The following is a 16,813-nucleotide window of genomic DNA, read 5'->3' as shown; positions in this document are numbered from 1 at the left end:
GAAGCCTTTTAAAAGGTAGAATCCATTGGCTTTACGGTTCTTATCGATTATCATAATCCTAAACAGCGCTACTAATGTTAGCTAAGATATAACAATTTGTTGCATTCGTACACACGATTTTAAATAGATATTGCATATTTTAATGTTTATATATAAGTGACTAATCACTGATTAGTTGTTTATTTAGGAGGAGCTTTGGATTTAAAACTTTGAATTTGATATGTCACTCATCCAACACTGCCCCATCTCCCCAGCCGAGATAATTAGAGGTGCATGAAACCCTTTATCTAAAAGAAGTATTTAGCATCTTTTAAATGAGTCACATGTAAAAGAAGTAATTAGCAACTTTTGAATGAGTCATATTTCCCTCGAATTTGCAAATGATCCTCAGAGTAATGGGGTTCACATGTCCCGACAAGGCAATAGGGGTGAAACTGGGCACTGGAAATGGCTCCATATCTCAGGGGTTAGAGCACTGGTCTCGTAAACCAGGGGTTGCGCGTTCAAATCTCGCTGGGGCCTGTTGCCTTTTAAAAGGTAGAATCCATTGGCTTTACGGTTCTTATCGATTATCATAATCCTAAACAGCGCTACTAATGTTAGCTAAGATATAACAATTTTGTTGCATTCGTACACACGATTTTAAATAGATATTGCATATTTTAATGTTTATATATAAGTGACTAATCACTGATTAGTTGTTTATTTAGGAGGAGCTTTGGATTTAAAACTTTGAATTTGATATGTCACTTATCCAACACTGCCCCATCTCCCCAGCCGAGATAATTTGAGGTGCATGAAACCCCCTATCTAAAATAAGTATTTAGCATCTTTTGAATAAGTCACATGTAAAAGAAGTAATTAGTAACTTTTGAATGAGTAATATTCCCTTCGAATTTGCAAATGATCCTCAGAGTAATGGGGTTCACATGTACTGGCAAGGCAATAGGGGTGAAATGGAAACCTGGAAATTGCTCAATAGCTCAGGGTTTAGAGCACTGTTCTTGTAAACCAGGGGTCATGAGTTCAAATCTCGCTGGAGCCTGATGCCTTTTAAAAGGTAGAATCCATTGGCTTTACGGTTCTTATCCATTATCATAATCCTAAATAGCGCTACTAATGTTAGCTAAGATTTACCAAATTGTTGCATTTGTACACACGATTTTAAATAGATATTGTATATGTATAGAGTAATTACAATAATCACACAAACTGCATGCTATAATTTGGGAAATATTTAAATGACACAAAAGCTTTACAGAGAACAGTTTTCATGCATTGAAAGCTCGCTGGGGCAGGATGCTTTTAAAAGCAACAAAGCATGGGCCTTCTGGTTCTTGGCTACCATCATAATCCTTTACTAAGTTACTAGCAGGAGCAAATTGATCAGAATTTCTTGTATTTCTAGACATGATTTGAAATATAAATTGCATATGTCCAAACAAATTCTAATAACTATACAACATGCATAGCATAACTCTGGAAATAAAATCTTTCCAGAGGTAAAGAAAAAATCCAGTTTCTCAGCCTGTATGGGCTTAAAAAGTTTTTATTGCATATTTTTATGTTTATATATAAGTGACTAATCACTGATTAGTTGTTTATTTAGGAGGAGCTTTGGATTTAAAACTTTGAATTTGATATGTCACTCATCCAACACTGCCCCATCTCCCCAGCCGAGATAATTAGAGGTGCATGAAACCCTTTATCTAAAAGAAGTATTTAGCATCTTTTAAATGAGTCACATGTAAAAGAAGTAATTAGCAACTTTTGAATGAGTCATATTTCCCTCGAATTTGCAAATGATCCTCAGAGTAATGGGGTTCACATGTCCCGACAGGGCAATAGGGGTGAAACAGGGAACTGGAAATGGTTCCATAGCTCAGGGGTTAGAGCACTGGTCTTGTAAACCAGGGGTCGTGAGTTCAAATCTCGCTGGGTCCTGATGCCTTTTAATAGGTAGAATCCATTGGCTTTACGGTTCTTATCCATTGTCATTAGACATGTGCGGTTCGTTTCGGATTAATTCGGAAATTCAGTAAATTCGGAGATTCGGATCGATTCGGATTTCCGAATTAAAATACTTCCGAATCTACCGAATGAATCCGAAATAGCTGCCGTATCTCCGAATAAATCCGAATTAGCTCGGTAAAATTCGGCATTTCCCCATAGGAAACAATGGGAGTTTCGGCTGAAAAAAACTAACACCGCAGCCCCATTGTTTCCTATGGGGAAACACTAAGTCTGCACCTAACACCCTAACATGTACCCCGAGTCTCTAAACACCCCTAATCTAACACTTATTAACCCCTAATCTGCTGCCTCCGCTATCGCTGACACCTGCATTATTTTATTAACCCCTAATCTGCCGACCGAATATCGCCGCCACCTACATTATAGCTATTAACCCCTAATCTGCTGTCCCTAACACCGCCGACCCCTACATTATAGTTATTAACCCCTAATCTGCCTCCCCCCAACGTCGCCGCAATCTAACTATAAGTATTAACCCCTAATCTGCCGACCCGATATCGCCGCCGCCTACATTATAACTATTAACCCCTAATCTGCTGTCCCTAACACCGCCGACCCCTACATTATAGTTATTAACTCCTAATCTGCCTCCCCCCAACGTCGCCGCAATCTAACTACAAGTATTAACCTCTAATCTGCCGACCCGATATCGCCGCCGCCTACATTATAACTATTAACCCCTAATCTGCTGTCCCTAACACCGCCGACCCCTACATTATAGTTATTAACCCCTAATCTGCCTCCCCCAACGTCGCCGCAATCTAACTATAAGTATTAACCCCTAATCTGCCGACCCGATATCGCCGCCGCCTACATTATAGCTATTAACCCCTAATCTGCTGTCCCTAACACCGCCGACCCCTACATTATAGTTATTAACCCCTAATCTGCCCCCCCCAACGTCGCCACAATCTAACTACAAGTATTAACCCCTAATCTGCCGACCGCAAATCGCCGCCACTATAATAAATGTATTAACCCCTAAACCGCCGCACTCCCGCCTCGCAAACACTATAATACATTTTATTAACCCCTAATCTGCCCTCCCTAACATCGCCGCCACCTACCTACAATTATTAACCCCTAATCTCCCGCCCGCAACGTCGCCGCTACTATAATAAGGTTATTAACCCCTAAACCTAAATCTAACCCTAACCCTAACACCCCCTAACTTAAATATAATTTAAATAAAACAAAATAAATTTACTATAGTTAAATAAATGAATCCTATTTAAAACTAAAGACTTACCTGTAAAATAAACCCTAAGATAGCTGCAATATAACTAATAGTTACTTTGTAGCTATTTTAGGATTTATATTTATTTTACAGGCAACTTTGTATTTATTTTAACTAGGTACAATAGTTATTAAATAGTTAATAACTATTTAATAACTACCTAGCTAAAATAAATACAAATTTACCTGTAAAATAAATCCTAACCTAAGTTACACTAACACCTAACACTACACTATCATTAAATTAACTAAATAAATGAATCCTATATAAAACTAAATACTTACCTGTAAAATAAACCCTAATATAGCTGCAATATAACTAATAGTTACATTGTAGCTATTTTAGCATTTATATTTATTTTACAGACAACTTTGTATTTATTTTAACTAGGTACAAAAGCTATTAAATAGTTATTGACTAATTAATAGCTACCTAGTTAAAATAATTACAAAATTACCTGTAAAATAAATCCTAACCTAAGTTACAATTAAACCTAACACTACACTGTCATTAAATAAATTAACTACAAGTACCTACAATTATCTACAATTAAATAAACTAAAGTACAAAACCCCCCCACTAAATTACAAAAAAAAACAAACACTAAATTACAAAAAATAAAAAAATATTACAAGAATTTTAAACTAATTACACCTAATCTAAGCCCCCTAATAAAATAACAAAGCCCCCCAAAATAAAAAAAAATGCCCTACCCTATACTAAATTACAAAAGTTAACAGCTCTATTACCTTACCAGCCCTGAACAGGGCCCTTTGCGGGGCATGCCCCAAAGAAAACAGCTCTTTTGCCTGTAAAAAAAAAACACAATCCCCCCCCCCCCACATTACAACCCACCACCCACATACCCCTACTCTAACCCAAACCCCCCTTAAATAAACCTAACACTACCCCCCTGAAGATCTCCCTACCTTGAGTCGTGTTCACCCAGCCGGGCCGAAGTCTTCATCCGATGGGGCAGAAGAGGACATCCAGACCGGCAGAAGTCTTCATCCAAGCGGGGCAAGAAGAGGTCTTCCATCCATCATACAAGTACCAAAATACAAACAAACACTAAATTACCAAAAATAATAAAATATTACAATAATTTTAAACTAATTACACCTAATCTAAGCCCCCTACTAGCTATTAATATAGCTTCAATATAACTAATAGTTACATTGTAGCTATTTTAGGATTTATATTTATTTTACAGGCAACTTTGTATTTATTTTAACTAGGTACAATAGTTATTAAATAGTTAATAACTATTTAATAACTACCTAGCTAAAATAAATACAAATTTACCTGTAAAATAAATCATAACCTAAGTTACAATTACACCTAACACTACACTATCATTAAATTAACTAAATAAATGAATCCTATATAAAACTAAAGACTTACCTGTAAAATAAACCCTAATATAGCTGCAATATAACTAATAGTTACATTGTAGCTATTTTAGCATTTATATTTATTGTACAGGCAACTTTGTATTCATTTTAACTAGGTTCAATAGCTATTAAATAGATATTGACTATTTAATAGCTACCTAGTTAAAATAATTACAAAATTACCTGTAAAATAAATCCTAACCTAAGTTACAATTAAACCTAACACTACACTATCATTAAATAAATTAACTACAAGTACCTACAATTAAATGCAATTAAAAAAACTAAACTAAAGTACAACCCCCCCCCCACTAAATTACAAAAAATAAAAAAATATTACAAGAATTTTAAACTAATTACACCTAATCTAAGCCCCCTAATAAAATAACAAAGCCCCCCAAAATAAAAAAAATGCCCTAACCTATACTAAATTACAAAAGTTAACAGCTCTATTACCTTACCAGCCCTGAACAGGGCCCTTTGCGGGGCATGCCCCAAAGAAAACAGCTCTTTTGCCTGTAAAAAAAAAACACAATCCCTCCCCCCACATTACAACCCACCACCCACATACCCCTACTCTAACCCAAACCCCCCTTAAATAAACCTAGCACTACCCCCCTGAAGATCTCCCTACCTTGAGTCGTGTTCACCCAGCCGGGCCGAAGTCTTCATCCGATGGGGCAGAAGAGGACATCCAGACCGGCAGAAGTCTTCATCCAAGCGGGGCAAGAAGAGGTCTTCCATCCATCAGAAAAGTACAAAAAAACAAACAAACACTAAATTAGCAAAAATAATAAAATATTACAATAATTTTAAACTAATTACACCTAATCTAAGCCCCCTACTAGCTATTAATATAGCTACAATATAACTAATAGTTACATTGTAGCTATTTTAGGATTTATATTTATTTTACAGGCAACTTTGTATTTATTTTAACTAGGTACAATAGCTATTAAATAGTTAATAACTACCTAGCTAAAATAAATACAAATTTACCTGTAAAATAAACCCTAACCTAAGTTACAATTACACCTAACACTACACTGTCATTAAATTAACTAAATAAATTAATCCTATATAAAACTAAATACTTACCTGTAAAATAAACCCTAATATAGCTACAATATAACTAATAGTTACATTGTAGCTATTTTAGCATTTATATTTATTTTACAGGCAACTTTGTATTTATTTTAACTAGGTACAATAGCTATTAAATAGTTATTTACTATTTAATAGCTACCTAGTTAAAATAATTACAAAATTACCTGTAAAATAAATCCTAACCTAAGTTACTATTAAACCTAACACTACACTATCATTAAATAAATTAACTACAAGTACCTACAATTAAATACAATGAAATAAACTAAACTAAAGTACAAAAAAAACAAACACTAAATTACAAAAAATAAAAAAAAATTACAAGAATTTTAAACTAATTACACCTAATCTAAGCCCCCTAATAAAATAACAAAGCCCCCCAAAATAAAAAAATGCCCTACCCTATACTAAATTACAAAAGTAATCAGCTCTATTACCTTACCAGCCCTTAAAAGGGCCTTTTGCGGGGCATGCCCCAAAGAAAACAGCTCTTTTGCCTGTAAAAAAAAACACAATACCCCCCCCCCACATTACAACCCACCACCCACATACCCCTACTCTAACCCAAACCCCCCTTAAATAAACCTAACACTACCCCCCTGAAGATCTCTCTACCGTATCTTCACCCAGCGGGCCGAAGTCTTCATCCGATCGGGCAGAAGAGGACATCCAGACCGGCAGAAGTCTTCATCCAAGCGGGGCAAGAAGAGGTCTTCCATCCATCAGAAGTCTTGATCCAGGCGGCATCTTCTCTGTTCATCCATCCGGAGCGGAGCGGCAGCATCCTGAAGACATCCCACGCAGAGCATCCTCTTCTTTCTTGATCCGACGACTAAGTGACTGTACCTTTAAGTGACGTCATCCAAGATGGCGTCCCTTGAATTCTGATTGGCTGATAGGATTCTATCAGCCAATCGGAATTAAGGTAGGAAAAATCTGATTGGCTGATTCAATCAGCCAATCAGATTCAAGTTCAATCCGATTGGCTGATGGAATCAGCCAATCAGATTGACCTCGCATTCTATTGGCTGTTCCGATCAGCCAATAGAATGCGAGGTCAATCTGATTGGCTGATTGGATCAGCCAATCGGATTGAACTTGAATCTGATTGGCTGATTGAATCAGCCAATCAGATTTTTCCTACCTTAATTCCGATTGGCTGATAGAATCCTATCAGCCAATCGGAATTCAAGGAACGCCATCTTGGATGACGTCACTTAAAGGTACAGTCACTTAGTCGTCGGATCAAGAAAGAAGAGGATGCTCTGCGTGGGATGTCTTCAGGATGCTGCCGCTCCGCTCCAGATGGATGAACAGAGAAGATGCCGCCTGGATCAAGACTTCTGATGGATGGAAGACCTCTTCTTGCCCCGCTTGGATGAAGACTTCTGCCGGTCTGGATGTCCTCTTCTGCCCGATCGGATGAAGACTTCGGCCCGCTGGGTGAAGACACGGTAGAGGGATCTTCAGGGGGGTAGTGTTAGGTTTATTTAAGGGGGGTTTGGGTTAGAGTAGGGGTATGTGGGTGGTGGGTTGTAACATGGGGGGGGGGGTATTGTGTTTTTTTTTACAGGCAAAAGAGCTGTTTTCTTTGGGGCATGCCCCGCAAAAGGCCCTTTTAAGGGCTGGTAAGGTAATAGAGCTGATTACTTTTGTAATTTAGTATAGGGTAGGGCATTTTTTTATTTTGGGGGGCTTTGTTATTTTATTAGGGGGCTTAGATTAGGTGTAATTAGTTTAAAATTCTTGTAATTTTTTTTATTTTTTGTAATTTAGTGTTTGTTTTTTTTGTACTTTAGTTTAGTTTATTTCATTGTATTTAATTGTAGGTACTTGTAGTTAATTTATTTAATGATAGTGTAGTGTTAGGTTTAATAGTAACTTAGGTTAGGATTTATTTTACAGGTAATTTTGTAATTATTTTAACTAGGTAGCTATTAAATAGTAAATAACTATTTAATAGCTATTGTACCTAGTTAAAATAAATACAAAGTTGCCTGTAAAATAAATATAAATGCTAAAATAGCTACAATGTAACTATTAGTTATATTGTAGCTATATTAGGGTTTATTTTACAGGTAAGTATTTAGTTTTATATAGGATTAATTTATTTAGTTAATTTAATGACAGTGTAGTGTTAGGTGTAATTGTAACTTAGGTTAGGGTTTATTTTACAGGTAAATTTGTATTTATTTTAGCTAGGTAGTTATTAACTATTTAATAGCTATTGTACCTAGTTAAAATAAATACAAAGTTGCCTGTAAAATAAATATAAATCCTAAAATAGCTACAATGTAACTATTAGTTATATTGTAGCTATATTAATAGCTAGTAGGGGGCTTAGATTAGGTGTAATTAGTTTAAAATTATTGCAATATTTTATTATTTTTGCTAATTTAGTGTTTGTTTGTTTTTTTGTACTTTTCTGATGGATGGAAGACCTCTTCTTGCCCCGCTTGGATGAAGACTTCTGCCAGTCTGGATGTCCTCTTCTGCCCCATCGGATGAAGACTTCGGCCCGGCTGGGTGAACACGACTCAAGGTAGGGAGATCTTCAGGGGGGTAGTGTTAGGTTTATTTAAGGGGGGTTTGGGTTAGAGTAGGGGTATGTGGGTGGTGGGTTGTAATGTGGGGGGGGGGGTTGTGTTTTTTTTTACAGGCAAAAGAGCTGTTTTCTTTGGGGCATGCCCCGCAAAAGGCCCTGTTCAGGGCTGGTAAGGTAATAGAGCTGTTAACTTTTGTAATTTAGTATAGGGTAGGGCATTTTTTTTATTTTGGGGGGCTTTGTTATTTTATTAGGGGGCTTAGATTAGGTGTAATTAGTTTAAAATTCTTGTAATATTTTTTTATTTTTTGTAATTTAGTGGGGGGGGTTGTACTTTAGTTTAGTTTTTTAATTGTATTTAATTGTAGGTACTTGTAGTTAATTTATTTAATGATAGTGTAGTGTTAGGCTTAATTGTAACTTAGGTTAGGATTTATTTTACAGGTAATTTTGTAATTATTTTAACTAGGTAGCTATTAAATAGTCAATATCTATTTAATAGCTATTGTACCTAGTTAAAATAAATACAAAGTTGCCTGTACAATAAATATAAATGCTAAAATAGCTACAATGTAACTATTAGTTATATTGCAGCTATATTAGGGTTTATTTTACAGGTAAGTCTTTAGTTTTATATAGGATTCATTTATTTAGTTAATTTAATGATAGTGTAGTGTTAGGTGTAATTGTAACTTAGGTTATGATTTATTTTACAGGTAAATTTGTATTTATTTTAGCTAGGTAGTTATTAAATAGTTATTAACTATTTAATAGCTATTGTACCTAGTTAAAATAAATACAAAGTTGCCTGTAAAATAAATATAAATCCTAAAATAGCTACAATGTAACTATTAGTTATATTGTAGCTATATTAATAGCTAGTAGGGGGCTTAGATTAGGTGTAATTAGTTTAAAATTATTGTAATATTTTATTATTTTTTGTAATTTAGTGTTTGTTTGTATTTTGGTACTTGTATGATGGATGGAAGACCTCTTCTTGCCCCGCTTGGATGAAGACTTCTGCCGGTCTGGATGTCCTCTTCTGCCCCATCGGATGAAGACTTCGGCCCGGCTGGGTGAACACGACTCAAGGTAGGGAGATCTTCAGGGGGGTAGTGTTAGGTTTATTTAAGGGGGGTTTGGGTTAGAGTAGGGGTATGTGGGTGGTGGGTTGTAATGTGGGGGGGGGATTGTGTTTTTTTTTTTACAGGCAAAAGAGCTGTTTTCTTTGGGGCATGCCCCGCAAAGGGCCCTGTTCAGGGCTGGTAAGGTAATAGAGCTGTTAACTTTTGTAATTTAGTATAGGGTAGGGCATTTTTTTTATTTTGGGGGGCTTTGTTATTTTATTAGGGGGCTTAGATTAGGTGTAATTAGTTTAAAATTCTTGTAATATTTTTTTATTTTTTGTAATTTAGTGTTTGTTTTTTTTTGTAATTTAGTGGGGGGGTTTTGTACTTTAGTTTATTTAATTGTAGATAATTGTAGGTACTTGTAGTTAATTTATTTAATGATAGTGTAGTGTTAGGTTTAATAGTAACTTAGGTTAGGATTTATTTTACAGGTAATTTTGTAATTATTTTAACTAGGTAGCTATTAATTAGTCAATAAATATTTAATAGCTTTTGTACCTAGTTAAAATAAATACAAAGTTGCCTGTAAAATAAATATAAATGCTAAAATAGCTACAATGTAACTATTAGATGAAATATGATTCATTTATTTAGTTAATTTAATGACAGTGTAGTGTTAGGTGTTAGTGTAACTTAGGTTAGGATTTATTTTACAGGCAAATTTGTATTTATTTTAGCTAGGTAGTTATTAAATAGTTATTAACTATTTAATAACTATTGTACCTAGTTAAAATAAATACAAAGTTGCCTGTAAAATAAATATAAATCCTAAAATAGCTACAAAGTAACTATTAGTTATATTGCAGCTATCTTAGGGTTTATTTTACAGGTAAGTCTTTAGTTTTAAATAGGATTCATTTATTTAACTATAGTAAACTTATTTCGTTTTATTTAAATTATATTTAAGTTAGGGGGTGTTAGGGTTAGGGTTAGATTTAGGTTTAGGGGTTAATAACCTTATTATAGTAGCGGCGACGATGGGGGCGGGAGATTAGGGGTTAATAATTGTAGGTAGGTGGCGGCGATGTTAGGGAGGGCAGATTAGGGGTTAATAAAATGTATTATAGTGTTTGCGAGGCGGGAGTGCGGCGGTTTAGGGGTTAATACATTTATTATAGTGGCGGCGATTTGCGGTCGGCAGATTAGGGGTTAATACTTGTAGTTAGATTGCGGCGACGTTGGGGGGAGGCAGATTAGGGGTTAATAACTATAATGTAGGGGTCGGCGGTGTTAGGGACAGCAGATTAGGGGTTAATAGCTATAATGTAGGCGGCGGCGATATCGGGTCGGCAGATTAGGGGTTAATACTTGTAGTTAGATTGCGGCGACGTTGGGGGAGGCAGATTAGGGGTTAATAACTATAATGTAGGGGTCGGCGGTGTTAGGGACAGCAGATTAGGGGTTAATAGCTATAATGTAGGCGGCGGCGATATCGGGTCGGCAGATTAGGGGTTAATACTTGTAGTTAGATTGCGGCGACGTTGGGGGAGGCAGATTAGGGGTTAATAACTATAATGTAGGGGTCGGCGGTGTTAGGGACAGCAGATTAGGGGTTAATAGCTATAATGTAGGCGGCGGCGATATCGGGTCGGCAGATTAGGGGTTAATACTTGTAGTTAGATTGCGGCGACGTTGGGGGAGGCAGATTAGGGGTTAATAACTATAATGTAGGGGTCGGCGGTGTTAGGGACAGCAGATTAGGGGTTAATAGCTATAATGTAGGCGGCGGCGATATCCGATCGGCAGATTAGGGGTTAAATAATGTTATTATAGGGTTTGCGATGTGGGGGGGCCTCGGTTTAGTGGTTCATAGGTAGTTTATGGGTGTTAGTGACTTAGTGTACTAAATGGGTGTTAGTGTAGTAAAAACATACCGAATTTCGGAACGGAATAGAACCGAATTCAGCCGAATCCGAATAAATCCGAAACGAATTTATTCGGATCCGAATAAATCCGAAACAAATTTATTCAAATTTTGCCGAATCAGATTCGATCCGAAACGAAATTCTAAAAGTCCGAATCGTTCCGAACCGAAAACGAACCGAATTTTTTAGCGGTGCACATGTCTAATTGTCATAATCCTAAATAGCGCTACTAATGTTAGCTAAGATTTACCAAATTGTTGCATTCGTACACACAATATTAAATAGGCATTGTATATGTATAGAGTAATTACAATAATCACACAAACTGCATGCTATAAATCGGGAAACATTTCAATGACACAAAAGCTTTACAGAGAACAGTTTTCACGCATTGAAAGCTCGCTGGGGCAGGATGCTTTTAAAAGCAACAAAGCATGGGCCTTCTGGTTCTAGGCTACCATCATAATCCTTTACTAAGTTACTAGCAGGAGCAAATTGATCAGAATTTCTTGTATTTCTAGACATGATTTGAAATATAAATTGCATATGTCCAAACAAATTCTAATAACTATACAACATGCATAGCATAACTCTGGAAATAAAATCTTTCCAGAGGTAAAGAAAAAATCCAGTTTCTCAGCCTGTATGGGCTTAAAAGGCTTTTATTGCATATTTTAATGTTTATATATAAGTGACTAATCACTGATCAGTTGTTTATTTAGGAGGAGCTTTGGATTTAAAACTTTGAATTTGATATGTCACTCATCCAACACTGCCCCATCTCCCCAGCCGAGACGATTAGAGGTGCATTAAACCCCTTATCTAAAAGAAGTATTTAGCATCTTTTGAATGAGTCACATGTAAAACAAGTAATTAGCAACTTTTGAAAGAGTCATATTTCCCTCGAATTTGGGCCTGATGCCTTTTAAAAGGTAGAATCCATTGGCTTTACGGTTCTTATAGATTATCATAATCCTAAATAGCGCTACTAACGTTAGCTAAGATTTACCAATTTGTTGCATTCGTACACATAATTTTAAATAGGCATTGTATATGTATAGAGTAATTAAAATAATCACACAAACTGCATGCTATAATTCGGGAAATATTTCAATGACACAAAAGCTTTACAGAGAACAGTTTTCACGCATTGAAAGCTCGCTGGGGCAGGATGCTTTTATAAACAACAAAGCATGGGCCTTCTGGTTCTAGGCTACCATCATAATCCTTTACTAAGTTACTAGCAGGAGCAAATTGATCAGAATTTCTTGTATTTCTAGACATGATTTGAAATATAAATTGCATATGTCCAAACAAATTCTAATAACTATACAACATGCATAGCATAACTCTGGAAATAAAATCTTTTCAGAGGTAAAGAAAAAATCCAGTTTCTCAGTCTGTATGGGCTTAAAAGGCTTTTATTGCATATTTTAATGTTTATATATAAGTGACTAATCACTGATCAGTTGTTTATTTAGGAGGAGCTTTGGATTTAAAACTTTGAATTTGATATGTCACTCATCCAACACTGCCCCATCTCCCCAGCCGAGACAATTAGAGGTGCATGAAACCCCCTATCTAAAAGAAGTATTTAGCATCTTTTAAATGAGTCACATGTAAAAGAAGTAATTAGCAACTTTTGAATGAGTCATATTTCTCTCGAATTTGCAAATGATCCTCAGAGTAATGGGGTTCACATGTCCCGACAGGGCAATAGGGGTGAAACAGGGAACTGGAAATGGCTCCATAGCTCAGGGGTTAGAGCACTGGTCTCGTAAACCAGGGGTCGTGAGTTCAAATCTCACTGGGGCCTGATGCCTTTTAAAATATGCAATAAAAGCCGTTTAAGCCCATACAGACTGAGAAACTGGATTTTTTCTTTTCCTCTGAAAAGATTTTATTTCCAGAGTTATGCTATGCATGTTGTATAGTTATTAGAATTTGTTTGGACATATGCAATTTATATTTCAAATCATGTCTAGAAATACAAGAAATTCTGATCAATTTGCTCCTGCTAGTAACTTAGTAAAGGATTATGATGGTAGCCAAGAACCAGAAGGCCCATACTTTGTTGCTTTTAAAAGCATCCTGCCCCAGCGAGCTTTCAATGCGTGAAAACTGTTCTCTGTAAAGCTTTTGTGTCATTGAAATATTTCCCGATTTATAGCATGCAGTTTGTGTGATTATTGTAATTACCCTATACATATGCAATATATATTTAAAATTGTGTGTACGAATGCAACAAATTGGGAAATCTTAGCTAACGTTAGTAGCGCTATTTAGGATTCTGATAATCAATAAAAACCGTAAAGCCAATGGATTCTACCTTTTTAAAGGCATCAGGCCCAAATTCGAGGGGAATATGACTCTTTCAAAAGTTGCTAATTACTTCTTTTACATGTGACTCATTTAAAAGATGCTAAATACTTATTTTAGATAAAGGGTTTCATGCACCTCTAATTGTCTCGGCTGGGGAGATGGGGCAGTGTTGGATGATTGACATATCAAATTCAAAGTTTTAAATCCAAAGCTCCTCCTAAATAAAAAACTAATCAGTGATTAGTCACTTATATATAAACACTACTCATATCTGCTTAACATTATTTTAAATTTAAAATAAAAACTTTTAAATCATTTTGCTAGTGTAATCTAATTTCATTTTCTATCACGCCTGTGTGTTTCTGACTTACACAGCATACTGTGGTTAATTGCTGCCCTACCTACCAGCCACGACTCATATCTGCTTAACATTATTTTAAATTTTTCAAACAAAACATTTAAATCATTTTGCTAGTGTAATCTAATTTAATTTTCTATCAGGCCTGTGTGTTTCTGGCTTACTCAGCATACTGTGGTTAATTGCTGTCCTATCAGCAGCCAGCCACCACTCATATCTGCTTAACATTATTTTAAAGTTAAAAAAAAACTTTTAAATCATTTTGCTAGTGTAATCTAATTTCATTTTCTATCAGGCCTGTGTGTGGCCTGTGTGTTTCTGACTTACAGAGCATACTGTGGTTAATTGCTGCCCTACCTAGAAGCCACGACTCATATGTGCTTAACATTTTTTGTAAATTTTAAAAAAAACCTTTAAATCATTTTGCTAGTGTAATCTAATTTTATTTTCTATCAGGCCTGTGTGTTTCTGACTTACAGAGCATACTGTGGTTAATTGTTGCCCTACCTAGCAGCCAGCCACCACTCATATCTGCTTAACATTATTTTAAATTTAAAATAAAAACTTTTAAATCATTTTGCTAGTGTAATCTACTTTCATTTTCTATCAGGCCTGTGTGTTTCTGACTTACACAGCATACTGTGGTTAATTGCTGCCCTACCTACCAGCCACGACTCATATCTGCTTAACATTATTTTAAATTTTTCAAACAAAACATTTAAATCATTTTGCTAGTGTAATCTAATTTAATTTTCTATCAGGCCTGTGTGTTTCTGGCTTACTCAGCATACTGTGGTTAATTGCTGTCCTATCAGCAGCCAGCCACCACTCATATCTGCTTAACATTATTTTAAAGTTAAAAAAAAACTTTTAAATCATTTTGCTAGTGTAATCTAATTTCATTTTCTATCAGGCCTGTGTGTGGCCTGTGTGTTTCTGACTTACAGAGCATACTGTGGTTAATTGCTGCCCTACCTAGAAGCCACGACTCATATGTGCTTAACATTTTTTGTAAATTTTAAAAAAAACCTTTAAATCATTTTGCTAGTGTAATCTAATTTTATTTTCTATCAGGCCTGTGTGTTTCTGACTTACAGAGCATACTGTGGTTAATTGTTGCCCTACCTAGCAGCCAGCCACCACTCATATCTGCTTAACATTATTTTAAATTTAAAATAAAAACTTTTAAATCATTTTGCTAGTGTAATCTACTTTCATTTTCTATCAGGCCTGTGTGTTTCTGACTTACACAGCATACTGTGGTTAATTGCTGCCCTACCTACCAGCCACGACTCATATCTGCTTAACATTATTTTAAATTTTTCAAACAAAACGTTTAAATCATTTTGCTAGTGTAATCTAATTTCATTTTCTATCAGGCCTGTGTGTTTCTGGCTTACTCAGCATACTGTGGTTAATTGCTGTCCTATCAGCAGCCAGCCACCACTCATATCTGCTTAACATTATTTTAAAGTTAAAAAAAAACTTTTAAATCATTTTGCTAGTGTAATCTAATTTCATTTTCTATCAGGCCTGTGTGTGGCCTGTGTGTTTCTGACTTACAGAGCATACTGTGGTTAATTGCTGCCCTACCTAGAAGTCACGACTCATATGTGCTTAACATTTTTTGTAAATTTTAAAAAAACCCTTTAAATCATTTTGCTAGTGTAATCTAATTTTATTTTCTATCAGGCCTGTGTGTTTCTGACTTACAGAGCATACTGTGGTTAATTGTTGCCCTACCTAGCAGCCAGCCACCACTCATATCTGCTTAACATTATTTTAAATTTAAAATAAAAACTTTTAAATCATTTTGCTAGTGTAATCTACTTTCATTTTCTATCAGGCCTGTGTGTTTCTGACTTACACAGCAAGCATACTGTGGTTAATTGCTGCCCTACCTAGCAGCCACGACTCATATCTGCTTAACATTATTTTAAATTTTTCAAAAAAACCGTTTAAATCATTTTGCTAGTGTAATCTAATTTCATTTTCTATCAGGCCTGTGTGTTTCTGGCTTACTCAGCATACTGTGGCTAATTGCTGCCCTAGCAGCCACGACTCATATCTGCTTTACATTATTTTAAAGTTAAATTTTTTTTTTTTAAATCATTTTGCTAGTGTAATCTAATTTCTTTTTCCATCAGGCCTGTGTGTTTCTGGCCCACATCATATAGTGTGACACAGAGTAATAGCTCTTTTTTCCACCACTTATATCTGGTGTAACAACATAAGTGTAAATTTAAAAAAAAAATTTTTTTTACATCAGTCCTCTTATAGTGTTATTTAATTTTAGTTGCCAGGCCAGCCAGGCTGCCATTAGGGCCAGCCTGTGTGTCAGGCTGCCAACATATACTGTGCCTACTTCCATCCTCAGTGCAAGTCCACGACTCCTATCTGGTGTAACATTATATTAAATTTTGTAAAAAAAACTTTTACATCAGTCTTCTAGTGTTATTTAATTTTAGTTTACAGGCCAGCCTGCCACCACTAGTGCCAGACTGTGTGTCAGGCTGCCAGCACATACTGTGCCTAGTTCTATCCTGAGTGCCATTACTCCTATCTGTTGTAACATTTTTGTAACTTTTTTAAAAACAAACTGTTACATCAGTCTGCTATTGTTATTTAATTGCAGTTGCCTGTCTGCCAGCGTGTGTGCCAGGCCCACTTTCCAACTAGTGCCACGAATCATATTTGTTATAACAGTAGTGTAAATATTTAAAATAAAATCTTTTTTGACTGTGAATCATCAGCCTGCTAGTGCAATTGAATTGCAGTTGCCTGCCTGCCAGCGTGTGTGCCAGGCCCACTTGCCAACTAG

General features: G+C 35.8%; 1 non-coding gene across 1 annotated transcript; it reads left to right on the top strand.

Moving 5' to 3' along the window:
* The first annotated feature begins 13,055 nt into the window (after positions 1-13,055).
* On the top strand, positions 13,056-13,128 carry TRNAT-CGU (transfer RNA threonine (anticodon CGU)). Its single transcript has one exon. It is a non-coding gene; the product is annotated as a tRNA-Thr (tRNA).
* Positions 13,129-16,813: the final 3,685 nt, after the last annotated feature.

This window comes from Bombina bombina, chromosome 2 (genome assembly GCF_027579735.1).
Source record: "Bombina bombina isolate aBomBom1 chromosome 2, aBomBom1.pri, whole genome shotgun sequence".
In the NCBI taxonomy this organism is placed as follows: domain Eukaryota; kingdom Metazoa; phylum Chordata; class Amphibia; order Anura; family Bombinatoridae; genus Bombina; species Bombina bombina.
Note: the sequence above shows the minus strand (reverse complement) of the source record. Positions and strands in the feature narration are given on the sequence as shown.